This window comes from Malus sylvestris, chromosome 6 (genome assembly GCF_916048215.2).
Source record: "Malus sylvestris chromosome 6, drMalSylv7.2, whole genome shotgun sequence".
NCBI classification, from domain to species: domain Eukaryota; kingdom Viridiplantae; phylum Streptophyta; class Magnoliopsida; order Rosales; family Rosaceae; genus Malus; species Malus sylvestris.
This window is the reverse complement of record NC_062265.1, coordinates 18,859,602-18,879,135: the sequence shown is the minus strand read 5'-3', so window position 1 is coordinate 18,879,135 and position 19,534 is coordinate 18,859,602. Positions and strand designations below refer to the sequence as shown.

General features: G+C 40.1%; 1 long non-coding RNA gene and 1 pseudogene across 1 annotated transcript; one reads left to right on the top strand and one right to left on the bottom strand.

Moving 5' to 3' along the window:
* Positions 1-374: 374 nt before the first annotated feature.
* Positions 375-2,545, bottom strand: LOC126625493 (uncharacterized; annotated as a pseudogene).
* Positions 2,546-13,391: 10,846 nt separating this feature from the next.
* LOC126625329 (uncharacterized) lies at positions 13,392-14,817 on the top strand. The gene is made up of 3 exons (XR_007624386.1): positions 13,392-13,506; positions 13,726-13,802; positions 14,672-14,817. It is a non-coding gene; the product is annotated as an uncharacterized LOC126625329 (long non-coding RNA).
* Positions 14,818-19,534: the final 4,717 nt, after the last annotated feature.

The window sequence follows — 19,534 nt, the reverse complement described above, 5'->3', positions numbered from 1 at the left end:
GACACACTCAGGTTCAAAGCTTCAACATGAATGCTCCTAATATGAAATAAAGTCTAAGTATATGTCAACAAGACTATATAAATAAATGAACAGCTCTATAGTATATTTGTTCAATCTTACCCAAGTCATGGCTTATATCCAAACAAGGGATCTATTCAAACATAGCCAAACATCCATCAATGGTAGTGCAAACACTTGGCAATTAACATTAAACTATACGACACAAAGTCGTAAACATCCATAAATAAAAAGCTCTCAGGCTTACAACATGGCACATGCCATATAGACAACAAACTAGTACATCCAGAGTACATGGCACATGCCACACAAACAACAAACTAGTACATCCAAAGTACATGCAGAAAATGAAGGTACTACGAGTCATCCTCACCTGAGGTCGAACCCCTGGCAATATCACTTTGTGTCCCACCATCATCTTCTGCATCTTCAAGATCATCCTCACCCTGCTGAGTCTGCTCATCAGCACTAGGCTCATCATCAGACTCATCTTCGCTACTAGGATCAACTGCGAAGACGAAAGTTTCACCCTTTTGATGATACTCATCTATTTCTTCACGATACTTTCAAATAATACTTCCATCGTCATAACGCTCAAGGACGGCCATCCATTTCCTTTTCTCAAAGTGAACCTCCCGGGTGCAGTGAGGTCTAATGGCATGGTGAAAGGCCTGGGAACCTAAGTACTTCTGTACGGCAGCCTCCCTCTTAGTTAGGATACTCCTCTTCAACTCAGAATCCTCGACCAAGGCACCATCCAACTTTCCTTGACCTTGGATGCCTCTAGGGTAGCTATCTGTAACTGTTTTTTAGTCGCCTCAAACAGTTTCTTGAGCCTCACGTTCTCACCATTCCGCCTCGTCAACCTCTCCATGGTTTGGTCCTTAAGCTGGATGGCCTCAGTCAAAAGTTTCTTATTCCTCCTGGCATCATCCACAAGCTACATATTCTCTTTCAATTTCGCCTTATACCGCTCAACCTCTCGCAGTCTGTCGTCGTACTCAATCATGACCTATATGACAAGATGATCATCACTACCTAAAAATAATAAAGAGGAGAAAGTAAGGAAACGACAAAGTAACACTCACATAAAAAGATAGCTTCAACATCCGGTTACGATCTGATTCATTCTTAGCTAATGGCTCTCTGAGCTCATCAAAAGTGAATCGACGCCCTGCCAGGCAATTGTTGACATACCCAAAGCTCTTTGGCTGCATGGCAGCTTTCAAGTCATTCCGAGGGACACTGCTAACCTCTTCATTATCCTTACTCTTGCAGTTGGAATTAGGATCACCTTCTTGGTCAGTGTGCTCCATAACTGGAGGAAATATGGGATCAATAATAGGAAGAGGAGGCAACAATCGCCTCTCATCCCCTATAACTATGGCAGCAGCACGTCTGATGGCCCCAGCTTCAGCTTTCCTCGAGGCAGCAATCTTGAGGACCTCCTCTTGAGATTTAGGCTTAATGGCTGATCTTACTCAGTGCTTGCGAGCTTCCTTGTGAAACAGGATGTCTTCTGAGGGAACTAACATGAGTGTTTTCCTTTTCTTAATGATAGTCTCCCCTTTCTTGCTCACCTTCTCCATTGAACAAGGAAGACCAAAGTGAGGAATACAATTTTATATAAAATAAAAAATAAAAAATAAATAAAAAATAAAGAAGGGAGGAGCAAGGGTCAGGTGAAAGACACAACTTACTAACTTGTCTCTAGCAGTTGGGAAATAGGGGCTGGAAACCGTACTGTCAAAATAAGGGACGTAGCTTGCCCAAGTGTTTATCCTCTTTGGGCACCCTCAACACCTTCTCTACGTCAACTAGCTCCTGTCCGAACAACTTGATGGTTCCTCAAGTCACTGCACGAAGAAAAATGTTAAAAGCAAGAGAAAATCACAACAAATAGCAAATAATGCAAACAATGGATACATTACAACCTACAGTCTGGATGTGAGTAGGAACACGTCGCTCAGGTGTGACACCTTTAGCATACTCCCAATCATTGTAAAGAAAGCACCAACGGTTTTTCCATGTGCAGTATGCATTTTTTCTTACCAAAGACAATACGCTCTCTCTCGCTTTGACACGCACACTCGGCATAACTAGTGCATGACTTCACCGAGTGCATCTTATAGCAGTAACACCATTGATGGAAGGAAGGCTCACCCAACCCACACTCCATCCAAATGATATAAAACCCGACCAAGGTATCCTAGAAACCAGGGTTGAGTTGCCCAGGCGCATATCCAATAAAAGATAGCATTTGTTGCAACCATGGGTGCAAAGGTAGTTTCACCCCTAAGGTCACTAGTATCTGGGTGTAGAACATAACATGACCCTTAGGCGGCTTAGAGGGCAATTCTTCACAATGTACCAAACGTATTTCTACACTACAGGGGATACTACATGAATGCCTTAGGGCCTAAAGCTACTTTTTGTTATCTAACAAGTTGTTCTCTAAATGGTCCACTGTGAACTCAGAGCGAAATATGGGTATGGCGTCAAAAACAACCCCCTTACCCACTGACATGAAGGAGGAAGAACCAACATTGGCTAAGGTTTAACAGTTTTAAAGATCATCCAACGTTTCTTTTGTACAAAACTCTAACAAAGGCCCTGAAGACTTTGACATCGCAGGCTCAAACTTAGAGTTAGAGCTAGAGGAGCCTTCATCACTAGGATTCCAGGCTCTAACATCTACAACAAACAGAAACAAACTCTATCACTACATAAAGGATCAAAACCTAAGCAGTTCCTAGGCATGACGAAAAGCTCAACCAGTTCATCATGTTCTTAACCAAATACATGAATACTCAAACAAAAAAAGTGAAAGCATTTGATATAGTAGAGAAGACTACCAACTGAAGATGGTGCAAAGCATTGCCGGAAACCCTCTCAACTATAAGATCACTCTATCTCCAAAAATCATTACAACATGAGCAAATGAAGACAATGAAAAGAGTGGAAACTTATCATTCTTATATGGTTCAACATGGCCAAAGAAATTCAAATTTCAAATTTCAAACCATGAGAAAACCCCACATGGAAAGTCTTCAAACTTCCACACAAGCTAGGGAGTTTTCAAATTTCAAACTCACAGCTCCCATTCTCCCCCTAAAAAAAAGGGGAGGGGGAGGAGGTGAACACAGCAGCTTCATCAAAGGAGTTCAACCATAACTCTCAAAAGCTTCATACACTCTTGATTAAGATAGTGTGAAGCAAAATCAATTTATGGTGCCAACAAGAGCTTCATCAATAGAGGGCAACTACAATTCTCAAAAGCTTCACACACTCTTGATCAAGATAATGTGAAGTAAAACCAATTTATAGTGCCAACAAAAGCTTCACCTACAAAGCTTCACACACAAAGCTTCACTTACAAAGCTTCAACCACAAAGCTTCACCTACAAAGCTTCAACACAAAAGCTTCACCTACAAAGCTTCACTTATAAAGCTTCACTTGCAAAGCTTCAACACAAAAGCTTCACATACAAAGTTTCAACACCAAAGCTTCACCTACAAAGCTTCAACATTAATGCTTCACCTATTAAAAAAATATTTTCGAAAATTAGAAAAAAATTCGAAAAAAAAAGGCCTAGGCCTCCCCTTCTTTAGGCCTAACAACTTTCATACCAAATATATATGAAGGAGGAGTTTTGGGCTACCACTTAGTAAGGAAAATGGTGAAGTTTTGTTACTTTGGAAAATTGGCTACTAGCAAGACACCTCATTCGTCAACTCCCTCGACCGAAGATTTGGGGGACTCCTACCATATGCTACTACACCACGATACTCGAAAGTGTCACGACCACCCAATGGTCTGGATCTTTCAAGTCTCCAACCGAGAAATTTTCCTCACTTGGGAAACTAGGGGAGCACTATTTCAACCTACAGGATCCACCCACGAAGTTTCAACATGCAAATTTCAACAAAAGAAAAAAATCAAAGAACTTAGTGAATGATGCCTTAGTGTATTTAACACAACACGCTGAATGAAGTAAAGCTTATTTATTGACATCTTCAATAAATTACAAATACGTGCATACACATAAATCAAAACAAACCAACAGGAGAGGGCTTTCACAAAGGTTGCTCATGAGAAATCTCAGCACTCGACAGAGCCCCAGAAATAGAAGGCACATGAAGGTGATCATTTGGAGCCTCAATATTGGGTAGAACCCCAGAAAGAGGAGGCACCAGAGGTTGATCATTTGGAGTTTCAGTACGTGGTACAGCTTCAAATGATGAAGGTAATAAATGCCTTTCGAATAAACTCACAAACCTCTGATGATCATTTAAAATCTGACCATCGGATTCCTACAACTGGTCAAGCTTTATCTTCATGCTTATAGCATAGCTATGTGCGAGCCTATGCAACTGTTTGTTCTCATGCTTGAGCGCTCTGATCTCCTGTTTGAGACTTATCACTTCAGCCACCAATGATTCAATTTGGCAGGTTCGAGCAAATAGGTGTTGAGCCATATTAGACACTGAACCGGCACATTGAACACTGAGAGCCAAAGAATCCTTAACAGCCAACTCATCGAACCATTTGGAAAATAGTCTGTTATCTATGGGAGTGAAAAGATTCTTGGCCACCACCACAACGGTCATGTCATTCTTCATCACAGAGTCCCCCAATGGTAAGGGGACCAATATGGGATAAGAAGAATGGGCGTCATATGTTGTCTTGAGGAGACATGGCTACCTCTACCACAGTATTCAAGTCTAAACGACAGTCGAATGGGCCTAACATTTTCAGAAATGATGAAGAAAAAATGAGGTACAGTAAATCTCATAAATACGAAAATAGGGGGAAATTCCTACAAGCGGTAACTTTATCAACATACTTCTTGAACACAATTGGTGCTCCTATAAAAGAACGGGCAACAGGGCAATTTATTCAACAATCAAAGAGGCACCACTCTTCGAATTTTGAGAAGCATATTTTACTGAGTAAAATTTATCAGCAATCTTCACACGCGATATCAGCTCCTCGGATACCAAGAATAACTTTGCCAAAGAACTCTGACAAAGTTTAAGGCACGAGAATTTCAAAGTTTCAGCTACCCTACTATTACCCATAAGGGTAAAGGAATAGCACCACTACTGGCTAATTGGCAAATCCCTAGATGTGTCAACCTTCATCTTTCGTGGCAAAGTATGCTCACAAGAATGCCCAAATTTTCCTCATATCCAAGAATACAACTTCAACAGGTCTGTTTGTTCAAAAATCGAAGAGGCAACACTCTTCGAATTTTGAGAGTCAGATCTCCAATAGATTTGCTTATTCAAAAATTGAAAAGGCAACATTCTCCGCATTTCAAGAGCCAGATCTTCAACATATCTTCTTGTTTGAAAATCGAAGAGGCACCGCTCTTCGAATTTCAAGAGCCAGATGTCATTGGATAAAATTTGTCTGCAATCTTCACACGCAACACCAGCTTTCCGGATACCACATACCACTTTGTCAAATATCTCTGACAAAGTTAAAACACGTGAATCCTGCAGCTCCCACTACATTGCTATGACCGAGAAGGGTAAAGGAACAGCATTACTACTTGCTGTTGGAGAAATTCCTATATATGTCGATCTCCATCCTCCATGGACAGGCAGACCTGCAAAAATGCTCAACCTTTCCTCGCATCAGAGAGAGCACTCCCAACGAAGCCTCTCAAAATACTCAGCTTCCTTGTCCCATGATAATACCTCTGCAAACCAGCCACACTAGAGCAAGAGTATCTCATATCATCAGGGTTAAAAGCAAAAGTATCCCATATCATGCCTTTTCCCTGTTTTTTCCTTTGCCCTTGCTCTTACCTGTAAGACAATGAGAAAGAACGCAATCAGTCGGAACCTGAAATCAAACTTTCGATCTGGAACTGATTGCCTGGAACCTTTTCCTGGTTGTTTACCTAGCATTGCTCTCAAGTACTCATCCTCAACTGTTGTCAAGGTCACAAATTCCTTCAGCAAATACCTCAGAACAGTTTATACGATATTGACGCTTTACACTGAAGCTGCCATGCATGGATAAGTCGATGATGAGTAGTGCTCTGAAAGACCATTTAAATGCAAAGGTTATGCACCACTTTTGCGACGCAAAAGATTGAAGCAGAAGGTTCAACGATGAGCTGGAACAGATCATTACCGCACAATGCCCTTCATGCAGAACCGCACAATCCAGAAGGAAGAGTCTAAGCCAAATCCAAGCTCGCATCGCTGCCCTATCCGAAGAACTTGAGAAGCTTCAACAACCTTTCACTAGCACTGTCGCCAAAGAGCAAAGCCTCGTCATACGACTTCAACTACTTTGTTAACAGCAAAAGTATCATATATCATCAAGGTCGAACGAACTCTTAATTTGATGGACTTGTTTTGACCCTCAAATTCTTAAGTCGGACTTATACTCTGGAGCAAACCAGAAAATCCTCCAGCACAGTTCAAGAATAAGCATGTGGAAAATGAGGGGTCCTTTTATAGAATAAGGAATCCTCACTTATTACATATTTGCCCCTTCCTTTATCACATAATTACATTTAAGTCCCCCAAGTATTTGTACGAGGTCTAAATACGGAGGTCCTAAATATGGTATAAACAGTAGTCCCCCAAGTCTTCAGTCAAGAGAGTCTTTTGGCTGGAGACTTGAAATTCAATCCATGTGTGGGCCGAAATAACTAGATGTTATCTTGAACTGATGTTCGATATGAGGCGGTGCCCAATCTAAAATGATGTTCAACTATAAGTAGCACATGCTGCGAAGCTGCTCGGTTCGTGGCTTATGCTGCCTTGGTGGCTTGGCTTGTGGCTTTGAAGGTGAGGGAGTCCTTTTTTATAGAATAAGGGTTCGCTCCTCAATACATGAATGATGGGCTAGAGTTGATGCTCGCGGCGAGGCGGGTGCTCAGTAGGCGGCGATGCTCTCTAATGGTGATGAGGGAGTCCCTTTTATAAAATAAGGGCTCGCTCTTCAATACATGAATAATGTGCTAGAGTTGATGCTCTCTAATGACGATGAGGGAGTCCATTTTATAAAATAAGGGCTCGTTCCTCAATACATAAGTGATGGGCTAAGTCCCCCAAGTATTTTTCATGAGGCCCAGTTGAGTCCCAATATATGGTACATAATGTAGTCCCTCGAGTCTTCGGTCAACAGAGTCTGTTGGCTGGAGACTTCAAATTGAATCCATGTATGGGCTGAAGTGGTGGTTGTTCGGAGGCGGTATTTGTATACCCTACACTGAAGCTTCGTAGGTGAAGCTTTGCAAGTGAAACTTTGAAGCTAGAACTCTGTAAATGAAGCTTTCGAAGCTGGAGCTTTTGTAAATGAAGCTTTTGAAGCTAAAGCTCTATAAATGAAGCTTTTGAAGCTAGAGCTCTATAGATGACGCTTTTGAAGTTGATTGACATGAGTGATGCTCATGAATGTTTGAGTTGATTGACATGAGTGATGCTCATGGATGTTGTTATGAGTGATGCTCATGAATGTTAACATGAGTGATGCTCATGAATGTTGACATGAATGATGGTCATGAATGTTTATGTATGATTGTCATGAGTGATGCTCATGAATGTTTATGTATGAATGACATGAGTAATGCTCATGTATAATTTGGAGTATTGGGCGTACTTTTGATCACATGGTTGGTGGCATGAAGGAGAGTACGGGTTGTACCTTTCATCACCTAGTTGGTGGCATGAATGGCTAGTTGCCAAATGATATTGGAGTACGGGTTGTACATTTCATCACCTGGTTGGTGGTAATAGCGGCAGGTTGCCGAATAATTTTTGGAGTATTGGGCATACTTTTGGTCACCTGGTTGGTGATAATAGAGGCAGGTTGCCGAATAATTTTGGAGTACTAGGCGTACTTTTGATGACCTGGTTGATGCTATTTTAGGCTTATGGGCATTCGCCCTCTACAAAACATTCCAGCCCATTTATTTTGGGGTTTTTTTTTTTTTTAGTTACCCTTTGATGGGGTTTATATAGATGTCTCCGAAAGATAAGGAAAATAAATTACATCACTCAAGAATAAGGAAAGTACATCACATCATTCTGGTGGGGTGTTTATTCCTTGCTTTTGCAGTGTCACCATGTGCTCTTGCAGAGGAAGGCCTCTCTTTTGCTTCCTGCTTTTTCTTGGTTTTTTTATGCTTTGTTTTCGCTTTTGTTTCTGTTTTTTCTGCTTTGTTTCCCACTGCTTTTCTACTTTTCAAAACTGCAGGGGTTGGATTCTTTCTTCTTGCTGGGAAGAAAAAGTAGGGAAGGATGATGGGAAAACCACAAAGTTGCACTACTGTGGCCAGCCAATTGCCTTTTACTTTTTCCTGTTTCTGAAATATTCTCCCAACACCATCATGATCTTTTTTTCTTTTTTTTATTCCTTTCTCCTGATCTCGTATCCTCATCCTCTTCCACTCGTAACATTAACCCAACAGACAAAACGCTGTTGTAACACTGTTACCTCATTCGTCGACTTCCTCATCTTCAGATTGTATGAGCACGTATTGACAGAAATTAACAACAAGAAAGGAAGAAGATGGAAGTCTCTCTCTCCTCACTTTCTCTCTCCTCAATGCAAGAACCAGGATCATTTGTTGTTGCTGCTATTCTAGAGGCAATGGAAGTAGAGCTGGATCTCCGCCTTAAGGGTAAGACGGGAGTGACCTCCGCCTGAAGGGGACACTTCGCAGTGATCTCAGACTTCTTGTTCCCAAACAGTTTCCAGCTCCAGTGACACAAATAGTTTGGCCATGGCCGAAAACTGGTGAGCTATCGGCATGCATCTTGGTTTTTCATTGTCAGGGAGATAGTGATTGAGTTGACATTGGTCGCTGTTGCTGCTGCATGTCTCGTCCGTCAGAGGAGAGAGAGGAGAAGATAGTGATGTTATCGGCATGCTGTTGCTGCTGCATGTCTCGTCTTTCTTCGAGCCCCTTCATGAGTTCCCCAGGCGTTGATAACCTCCGAATCTTCCCGGGGCGGTGAAGATTTCATCGCGACCTTCTTGCTTTCTGCCATGCAATCTTTGATGAGTTATTGGCCATTTTTGAAGTTCAGAACGTCATAAATGCTGAAAGTGAGAGAGATGACGTGGTTGATGACGTATTCGCCACCGCCATTGTTGTCTTCTTTCTTGAACAGTTTTGATGAAGCGCAGCCCATTGACGAGTGAGCTGGATCTTTGAATTTGGAAATATTCAGGGAGGCGGGGACAGCGGCAACGCGATCGGTGTAGGAGCTGTAGTCAGCGTAGCTCTCGATGACGACGTCGTCCAGGTCAAAGTGGTTGTTGGAAACATGGAGATTGTCGCCGTCCATGCTGAACGCGTCGAAGGAAGCCATTTTTCGTGGTGGCGATTTCTCCCTCTCTATCTTTCTGTCTGCTTTGAACTTAGATGTTAGACCACTTGTCCATGAACTTTTTTACCATCGTGGAGATGTTGGGATCCGAGGGCTTGGATTTGACAATGGCGCGTGAGGAAGCGGGGTGCTTGAGCTTTCTGGAAGACGAGGGGTCGGAGAAGTGCGAGGACGTTGAAGAGCGGGCATCGTATGAACTGTACCGCGACGAGGGCTTTTGTGAAGTTGGATTCCAACTCATCCCACCAGAAGAAGAAGACTCTCAAACAAACCAACCTCAAAAGTAAAGCATAAAAAATGAGGCTTGCTTATTGCCTACTGCCTACTGCATGCTGCCCGCTGCCTGCTTTGATGATTTCAGTGGATTTGACTAGACTTCAGTTGGTGAACATTCGAGGAAAGGAAATGAAAGTACGAGACAGAGAGAAAGGTTATTGGGTTTCTGAGTTTTCGTGATTTTGCAGATTCACGGTGGAGGTGAAAAAATGAAAGAGAACCGACATAGCTTTTCGTGTCGATTTCCACAGACGACGCCAAATGTTGATGCACAAAACCGGAGGTCTTGGAACAACATAAACCGATCTTGAATTTGCAAATGTAAATAACACGAGATGTATCATGTTCACCCCAAGGTTTGGGCTACGTCCACACTGATTGTATTGTATTTTCTGAGAGGTGAGGGAGAGAACCTCTGTAATGATAGAAGATGTGAGAGGGAGTGAGAAGGCTCCAAAAATAGCCTCCGCTAATTATGAGGGTGAGGGGTCCTTTTATAGAATAAGGACTTCTCACTTATTACATATTTACCCCTTCCTTTATCACATAATTACATTTAAGTCCCCGAGTATTTGTACGATGTCTAAATGTGAAGGCCTTAAATATGGTATAAACAAGACAAATAAGGCAAGTGAAAAACGATACCACACTTCGTTAGTTAGAAGTTTCATGATTACTCAATGGCTTGGATCTTGCAAGTCCCTAACCGAGGAGCTTCTCTCACTCGGGAACTTAGGGGAGCACTGTTTGTACCATACTTGACCAATCCCAAAACTACTGAGCACTGATCAACGTTATACCACCAAGGATCCATAAGAATCTCCTTCCAACCAGGAGGCCAATCACAGCGCGACACGTGTCGACATCAAAGGCCAATCATAGCGCGACACGTGTTAACATCAGAGGCCAATCAAAGCACGACACATGTCAAAGTCAGAACAAAGCTGGAGACTCTCTTCTATAAAAGGAGATCATTCTCTCACAATATTTTTTAATGTCATTTGTACTAAATCATTCACTAGAACTCACTAAAGGAGACCTTGAACCTATGTACTTGTGTAAACCCTTCACAATTAATGAGAACTCCTCTACTCCATGGACGTAGACAATCTGGGTGAACCACATACATCTTGTGTTTGCTTCCCTGTTTCTGTCCATTTACATACCTATCCATACTAGCGACCGGAGCAATCTAGCGAAGGTCACAAACTTGACACTTTCTGTTATACCAAAGTCCTCACTAATTTTGTGCATCAACAAATATAGTCATGCCATAGTGGTTCGATAATTCTAATCAGCATAATATCATTCATAGTCGTAGGTATATTCATGGTATCAATAAACATACTCATACATGTGCATCCCATAGGATTTATGATCACTTCATAATTTTTCGTTATTTCGCTAATTCTTATAAGCATTAGTCTATAAGCTAGGCATACGTAGTAAATTCTATTTCAATTTATAAATGGAAACTAACAAATACGTATATACTATATAAAAGAAAAGACCCACTCACTTGAAGTCCGCGCTACAACTCCCTAGCATGAATATCGAGGAGTCACGAACGATCGTCGCTTAGAACAACTATCAAATCACATCTTAGAATTCTTATCAATAGAACACGTAACTTACATAAAACATATCCCGAAGGATGTTCTAGAATGATTTGTAACCCATTGACCAAAAGTCAATCGTCGGTCAAAGGTCGACGGTAGGGTCCACAACCCTACGAAACTCAATCCTGAAGATCCACACCTCGAATTTCTGATCCGTAACTTCCCAAAGTTTCATTAAGCTTCTAGAACATCATCTTAAAGTTTCGGAATGATCCAACGGTCGGATCTCCGTCAATCGCTAAAATTAAGTGACGACCGACATTTAGATTTACAAACTTAGAAAACCCATCCGGGAAGATCCATACGTCATATTCTCGATCCATCAGTTCCTAAAATCCTCAAATATTATGTACTATTACGTATTAAATTTTGGTTACAATCCAACTGTCGGATCGTCAAATCATATAATAACCAAGTGGCGACTCTTAACGGAAATATAACCAAACAATGGAATTTTGTCAATCGGATGTCTAATATGGAATTGAGGTACCCATTTTAGCTTGGGGAGGTCAAGTGGTGTCTTTGTCCATCCGTAGCTGGATGCGGCAGCCGGTCGCCCTGACTCGCTGGAAAATTCAACTAATTCCAAAAATTCTCAAATTTCACATAAATGTAGAACAAGCCAAGGGGAACAACTTTCATACCTGAGCTAAAGTCCAATTTGGGCGGGAAACGCCTGAATTTTCCCACGAACGGTCGGAACCCTAGTTTTGGGTGTGCTTCAAATCAACCTCCATACCCGCTCCAACGCCTCCACCATTGTTTGGGCTTTGTTCCTGGTCTCTAGAGAAGTGTTTGGTGGTGGTGATTGAAGGTAAGTGTTTTGGAAATGGATGGATTACCGCAAGTGTCTGTCGCATCCATCAGTGCGGTTCTTCTCGAAACTAGGGTTAAACCCAGTTGGGTTTGGATGAAATTGGAAGCTTGGATGGATCTAAGGTGTATGGTGGTGGTGGTTTGCCAATTTTCACCGAAGAATTCGATGAAAATCCCGTCGAAATCATGCAACCATTCGGGTTGCAATCAGGTCGTAAGGAGAAATGGGCGAGGATGGGAAAATCCGTAGCTTCTCACTCTCTCCCTTCCCCTCCTTTCCTTCTCTCTCCATTGGGCAGCCTCTTTCTCTCTCCTCTCCTGATTCGCCACCACCCCCTTTCTTTCCCCTCCTGAAACTCTCATCCTCCCTTTCTCTTCTTCGTTCATCACTCTCATTTCTTTCAACTAATTTTAAAATAATAATATAATAACAAAATAATGTTAAAATAATAATATAGTAATTATGAGAAATATATAAAATAGTAAATAGTAGTCTTTACAAAAGTACTTTTCGAATTTATAGTTCCGTAAAACCTCTGTCATAGTTCCGATTTCAATTCTGCTTGCGTGCACGTTCACACCATCGAGTAGTTTTGGAATATGATAAAGTAATAGTTCATAAGTGTCATGAACTAACAGTCAACAAAAATCAATAATCTCGCCTCTAGGGCATTTTTGTCAATTCACGCTTTTAAAAATAAAAAAAAATCGTAAAAGTAGGGACAGAGTGTCACACCTCTCCTCTAATATCTATAAAATGGACCACAATGTTTGTGTTATGACTTGCTCTCGTGCTCAGAATAGTGACTATGGGAAAACTTTAGTTTCCAACTCTGGTTGACCAACATCTTGACCAGAAAACTTATTGCTTTGAATATTAATTTAATAATAATTAAACATATTTACATTGAAATCCGTTTGGTCCTATTTTCTTGCACTTGCAACTTTTATTTGGCTAGTTGATATTTACATTGAGAAATTTGTTAGCTGAAAATGTGTTAATTATGTAGGTGCCCATGATCCAAATGTTGCAGCGGGTATCGTAATATCCCGAAAATTTTAAGTGGGGATTAAGAGTGAATCACTTGTGATCTTTGTTAGCAAAAATTGATTTGCCTTATTTGAGGTTAGATCAATTGGCCTTTGGCCATTAAAAAAAAAAATATATATATATATATATATATATATAAAGAAAAAAAAAAGTAAAGTTGACGTTTGGGATAAAACAAAAAGGGATGGGTTCTAGAAATCCCTATTTTCCCTTCCTGCCTTCCCTCCAGCCGAAAGTAATGAAGGGGGTTTACCCCTTTTAGCTCTTCACTTGTCAAAAAGGAAATCTAAGGAAGATGAGTTTAGTTTTCTTTACTAGTGAAGATTAGAACAAGTGAGGATCTTTCCTTTGTCTCCATTTAAGGTATCCATTTCTTACCTTTGGGATCTATTTGATTTTTATGGTTTGTTAACCCATGAATTAGTTTGGGTGGGAGTAAAAGAACATGAAGGTATCATAGTTCATGTTATAGTTTTAGAGTTGAGCACCAAGTGTTTGATTTCAGTCCCCAATTAACCTTGAATTAGGGTATATTGTTAGATATTTGTATAAGTGGTGTGTAATGATTTTTCTTGTTTATAGATAAGGAAGAGAAGGACAAGGGGATGACACAAGTCGACGAACACCCTGGAAGTTGAATATCAAGAAATTGTGTTGAGGTAGGGGAGTTTTAATCAAAAATAAAATATTTTGGTTTTTCATTTTTTACTTGATCAAGGATTGATGGCATTTGAGCATTATTTGAAGCTTACTTAAAATGTTTTCTTTTTCGATTATGTGAAAGAAGTGAAGAAAATATTTCACTATGGTTTGATCTTAATGATTCGAATTCCGTTACTACAACTTTGGTGAGTTTAAAGTGATTGAAATGATTTTTCAAGATTTTGTTTTGATGTACATGCCTCTTATTTTACTCAATACCAAATACTGAAGCATCTCAATACGAATGTTAAATTGTGAAAGTAGATGGAAAGTGGTGTAATACATGTGCAGTTGAGAATGTTGAGAAATGTATGAATGGGCACAATGACCCGTGAATTTGTTTGATTATGGGCACAGTGACCCAAGGTTCCCCGGGGAAAGCTCCATGTGTGGGGGCTGTGAGAATGAGTTACGAAAGTGATAAATACATGTGATATGTGTATTGGCCAGGTATATTACGGTTCTTTCCAATCTGTTTGTCACTTGTTTGGGATAAAAGAAGATCTTTGTGATTTGGTGTGCTAGTGATTCTTTAAATGATAATGGCTTTGTTATTCTTAGGACAAAAGAAGTGATTTTTGAACTTGTGTGTTGTACCGTTGTTATCAAGCTGCTAATGCTCCGAAACCTTTGGTTTTTCTGTCACATGTTACTTTCCATAAATTTTTGGGCATATTTCATATTGTTGGATTACGTGGTGGTGAAAATAAAGTGTTTTGAATCACTTTTATTACTTTTGGCATGCACTAGAGATTTTAAATGACTACGGACTTACCCCTACTGGGCATTTTATGCTCACCCCGTTTTTCTAAACATGTACTTTCAGGTGTGTAGAGTCGACTAGCTGATTTTCAAGTGGTAGCTCTAATGTGGGTTAGTTGACGGGAGTCCAGGCGTACACTTCTTTTGGGTGAGCTGCCAAAGTGTTTGTATCGTTAGTTTCTGTTTGTAAATGATCCTTTTTGTGGCGTAGTAGACTCAAATGATATCGACCTCAGTGGGTTGGATATTCTACTTACCTGGGCCATGAAAACCATGTATATATAACTACTCGTCTTTTGGCTCGTATAGTTTTGCTCATGTACATTTTCCTCAAATAGCCTGAAAATGTTTTCTTGTTAGAAGCCCTAAAGGTCTTTTGTGAACTTATTTTAATCTGTAAGGTTTTATGAACGGCTCTTGAAGAATCACTATGAGCTTGGTTATGTTTAAAATTATGGGTGTGTATCTATTACCTAAGTGGTATGTTGAAAAAAATTCAGATTTTGTTCCTTGGAATATAAATGGTTTTATTTGTAAAGTAATTTGGAACTGCTGAAATTGTTCTTACAGGAAAATAGCAGGATGCCTATTTTAGTTTTAACAGTTTCCTATACTTTCTGAACTCGAAAATCAATGAAATTTTGACACAACTTAGTTTCATGGGTCTACTTTGGATCTGGAAATTTCACGCATTTTGGTTGAACGAGCTATTTTCGGTGAATTTTATGGTTCAGGTCGCTTTACCATGAGATCTTTAACTCTATTTCTTTAAATTGACTTTTGTAGTTTAACTTTATGGAAACTGGGGGATTTAAATTTTCATCGACATAATCTTAAGATGAGATTTGTTTTGCATCCTTAAACGACCACTTTGTTCTATTTATTTTACTTAATCTCACACCTCAAGTTTTGGGGTGTGACAATTTGGTATCAGAGCCCAGGGAGTAGAATTGTTAGGGTTGAGTCTAGAAGTTTTAGCTTAATTAATCGTTTCTTGGGGAGTCTAGCAGAGTCTGTTGTTGTAGAATAAATGTTTTCTACATCTTCTCAGGATTGAAGGATGTCCGCTGTAGCCAACACTATTTATCATGATGGTGATGATCAAACGAATATTGATCATCCAACGAATGATCAGGGAGTTAATAATGTGAATTGGAGACTGACATGTTTGAAATATTTTCAAAAGTTGAATCCTCCTAACTTTGCCGGAACCACGGAACCCTTAGAGGCAGAGTCTTGGCTTAAACAAGTGAAAAAGAAATTAGATGTTTTGAGAATCCCCGAGGATTTTAGAGTGGAGTTTGCTGCCTATTTGTTTGTTGGTGAAGCAGATCATTGGTGGGACTACATCAGGAGGACTGACAATGTTGAAACCATGACTTGGGCTAATTTCGAGAAGACTTTCTATGGAAAATACTTCCCTCAAACCGTAAGTAATGCAAAGTTGAAGGAATTTGTTGAGCTAACTCAATGCGATCTCACAGTGACTCAATATGAAGCTAAATTTACACAGCTTTCTCGTTATGCACCACTACTACATCAGGAGGACTGACAATGTTGAAACCATGACTTGGGCTAATTTCGAGGAGACTTTCTATGGAAAATACTTCCCTCAAACCGTAAGGAATGCAAAGTTGAAGGAATTTGTTGAGCTAACTCAAGGCGATCTCACAGTGACTCAATATGAAGCTAAATTTACACAGCTTTCTCGTTATGCACCACTACTAGTTGCTAATGAGGAGAATAAAACTAACAGATTCGCTGATGGTCTTATACGCCCTATACGGAAGATGGTCGTCGCATTGGGGCTGACAGTCTACAAGGAGGCAGTGGCTGCCGCTTTATGAATTGAGCAAGAGCATAATGATCACATGGCTAAGCAAGCTAAGAATAAGGCTCTTTCAAACAGTGGAAGGAAGATTACTCGGAGAACTGATTATAGTGGTCAAAAGGGTGGTAACAAAGAAGGCAACAGTAATAGCTCTTTCAGAAATCCAAGACCTAGCCCTTACCCTTGTTTCAAGTGTGGGCAACCTAGTCATCTTCAACATCAATGTCCACAAAATCAATCACCTCAAATTTCTGGAGGGTCGTCTCAACAACAAATGGTTTCTCAAACCCGTCAGTCATTCTTTACTCCACAAACCAGCCAGCAACCTCAGGCTTCTTCTTAGATTCTTCAACCACGAGGGTCTCGGGGCAAAGGAAAAGATAATAGACCTCAGGGAAGAGCATTCACAGTCACTCGAACTGAATCTGTGGGGCAAACTAGCCATGCTGTTATGAAAGGTACGATCCTTGTTTCCAACTTCTGTACCAAAGTTTTATTTGATACAGGGGCTAATCATTCTTTCATTTCCCTAGGGTTGGTAAATTTCCTTGAGTTGAAACCTGAAAAGTTGGATCCTCCAATTACTCTTATTACCGTTCATGGTGTATTGGGTGTTACTACCATATTTAGGGCATGCTTTATAGAAATCTCTGGCCATAGACTAGAAGCAGATTTAATTATGCTAGATCCATATCCCTTTGATTTGATTTTGGGTACTAATTAGTTATCTAAGTATCGCGCCTTGATCGATTGTTATAGTAGAAAGGTCACCCTACGTCTAGAAAATGGGTCAATACTTGAATTGTATGGGAACCAAGGAGTGTTTCCTCAAAACCCCCTACTTAAAACATGTTTTAGGGGAAGAAGAAATCAGGAGGGTGCTGCTCCTTTTGCTATCATAGAGAAAATTCAAGGTGCCAATAACACAGTTTTATGCATTCCGGTTGTGAGTGAATTTCCTGATGTTTTTCCTGAGCAGTTACCAGGCTTGCCTCCAAAAAGGGAAATTGATTTCGCTATTGAAGTTTGCTCAGGAACTTCTCCAATATCTATTTCTCCATACAGGATGGCTCCGGCAGAGCTAGTGGAATTGAAGAAGCAATTAGAAAAGTTGTTACAGAAGAGATTTATTTGTAAAAGTACTTCTCCATGGGGTGCTCCGGTGTTATTTGTTGCAAAAAGTGACGGAACTCTACGATTGTACATTGATTATCGACAATTGAATCGAGCCACTATTAAGAATAGGTATCCCTTGCCTCGAATTGACGATCTCTTTGATCAATTGGGCAAATCTTGTTATTTTTCAAAAATCGACTTGAGGTCAAGTTATCATCAATTGCGAGTAAAGGAAGAAAACATTCCGAAGACAGCTTTTCAGACCCGTTACGGACACTATGAGTTCCTTGTAATGCCGTTCGGATTGACAAATGCCCCTGCAGCCTTTATGGATTTAATGAATCAGGTCTTCTATCCATACCTTGATAAGTTCGTGATTGTTTTTATTGACGACATTCTGGTTTACTCTAAGACGTATGAGGAGCACCAACAACACTTCAGAATAATCTTGCAAACTTTAAGGGAACATCAACTTTATGCAAAGAGGGAGAAATGTGACTTTTGGATGACAGAGGTTAAATTTCTCGGTCACATCATCTCAAGTAACGACATATCAGTGGATCCATCTAAGGTTGAAGCGGTGTTGAATTAAGAGAGGCCTAAAACAGTGACAAAAATTCGAAGTTTCCTTGGGTAGACAGGCTATTACTGAAGGTTTGTTGAGAATTTCTCTCGGATTGCTTCTCCAATGACGAGACTTACAAGGAAGGGCATCAAATTTGAATGGATGGCTGAATGTGATGTTGCATTCCAGGAATTGAAGGAGAAATTAACTACTGCTCCAGTTCTTGCAGTTCCAAATCTCAAAGAACCTTATGTTGTTTTTACTGATGCCTCGTCGAAAGGTTTGGGCTGTGTCCTAATGCAACATGGTCGAGTAATAGCATATGCTTCAAGGCAACTCAAGAACCATGAACAAAACTATCCCACGCATGACTTAGAGTTGGCAGCTGTGATTTTTGCTTTGAAAATCTGGAGATGTTATCTTTACGGAGCACAATTTCAGATATATTCAGATCATAAAAGCTTGAAATATCTCTTTACACAAAGAGATTTGAATTTAAGGCAACGAAGATGGGTAGAATACATGAAGGACTATGATTTTTCTTTACACTACCACCCTGGAATGGTAGCCGATGCTTTAAGTGGAAAGTCTGGTGATGTTGTTGCATGTTTCATGCTAGAGGAGTGGGAGGGAGGTTGTATGGTTGCAGATTTCAATTTGGCTCTCTGCAGTACTACTCAAACTGCATATGTCTTTGGTGTAGTAGCGAGTCCTACACTAATTCACAACTTGGTCCAAAACCAAATACATGATGAGGCGCTAAAAGATGTGTTGGCCCAGCTTCGAAAAGGTGAAGAAGTTAATGGGTGGAGCATGCACTCAGATGGAGGGCTTAGATTCCAAGGTCAGTTGGTTATCCTGAACAATCCACAATTAAAAGAGGAAGTATTGAATGAAGCGTATCGATTGTGGCACTCTATTCATCCAGGAAGTACTAAGATGTACAGAGATTTAGGAGGGTGTATTCAATTGAGAATTTGAGAGATTTTAATGGATTTATAAATCCATGGATTTTTATGGAGTTTAATTGATTTGTAGAGATTTCATGTAAAATTTTGATTCAATTCCCTCGAAATCTCTTGGAAATAGGTGAGATTTGTGGATGCTCAAAATACACTACGAAATCTCTCCAATTCCCTCTAATTCCTCAACTTTCTCAAATTATTTAAAATCAAATTCTAATTGAATACACCTGTAATGTGATAAACTTCTTTAAAATCCTAATTGAATACACCCGGATTTCTAAGGATTTTCATAAACTATCTTAAAATCCTGATTGAATACACATTGAATTTCAGAGAATCACTTAAATTCTTGATTGAATACCCCTCGATTCATTAAAAGAATTAAAATCCCTCAAAATCCCAATTGAATACACCTCCCTTAAGAAGACACTTCTGGTGGAAAGGTATGAA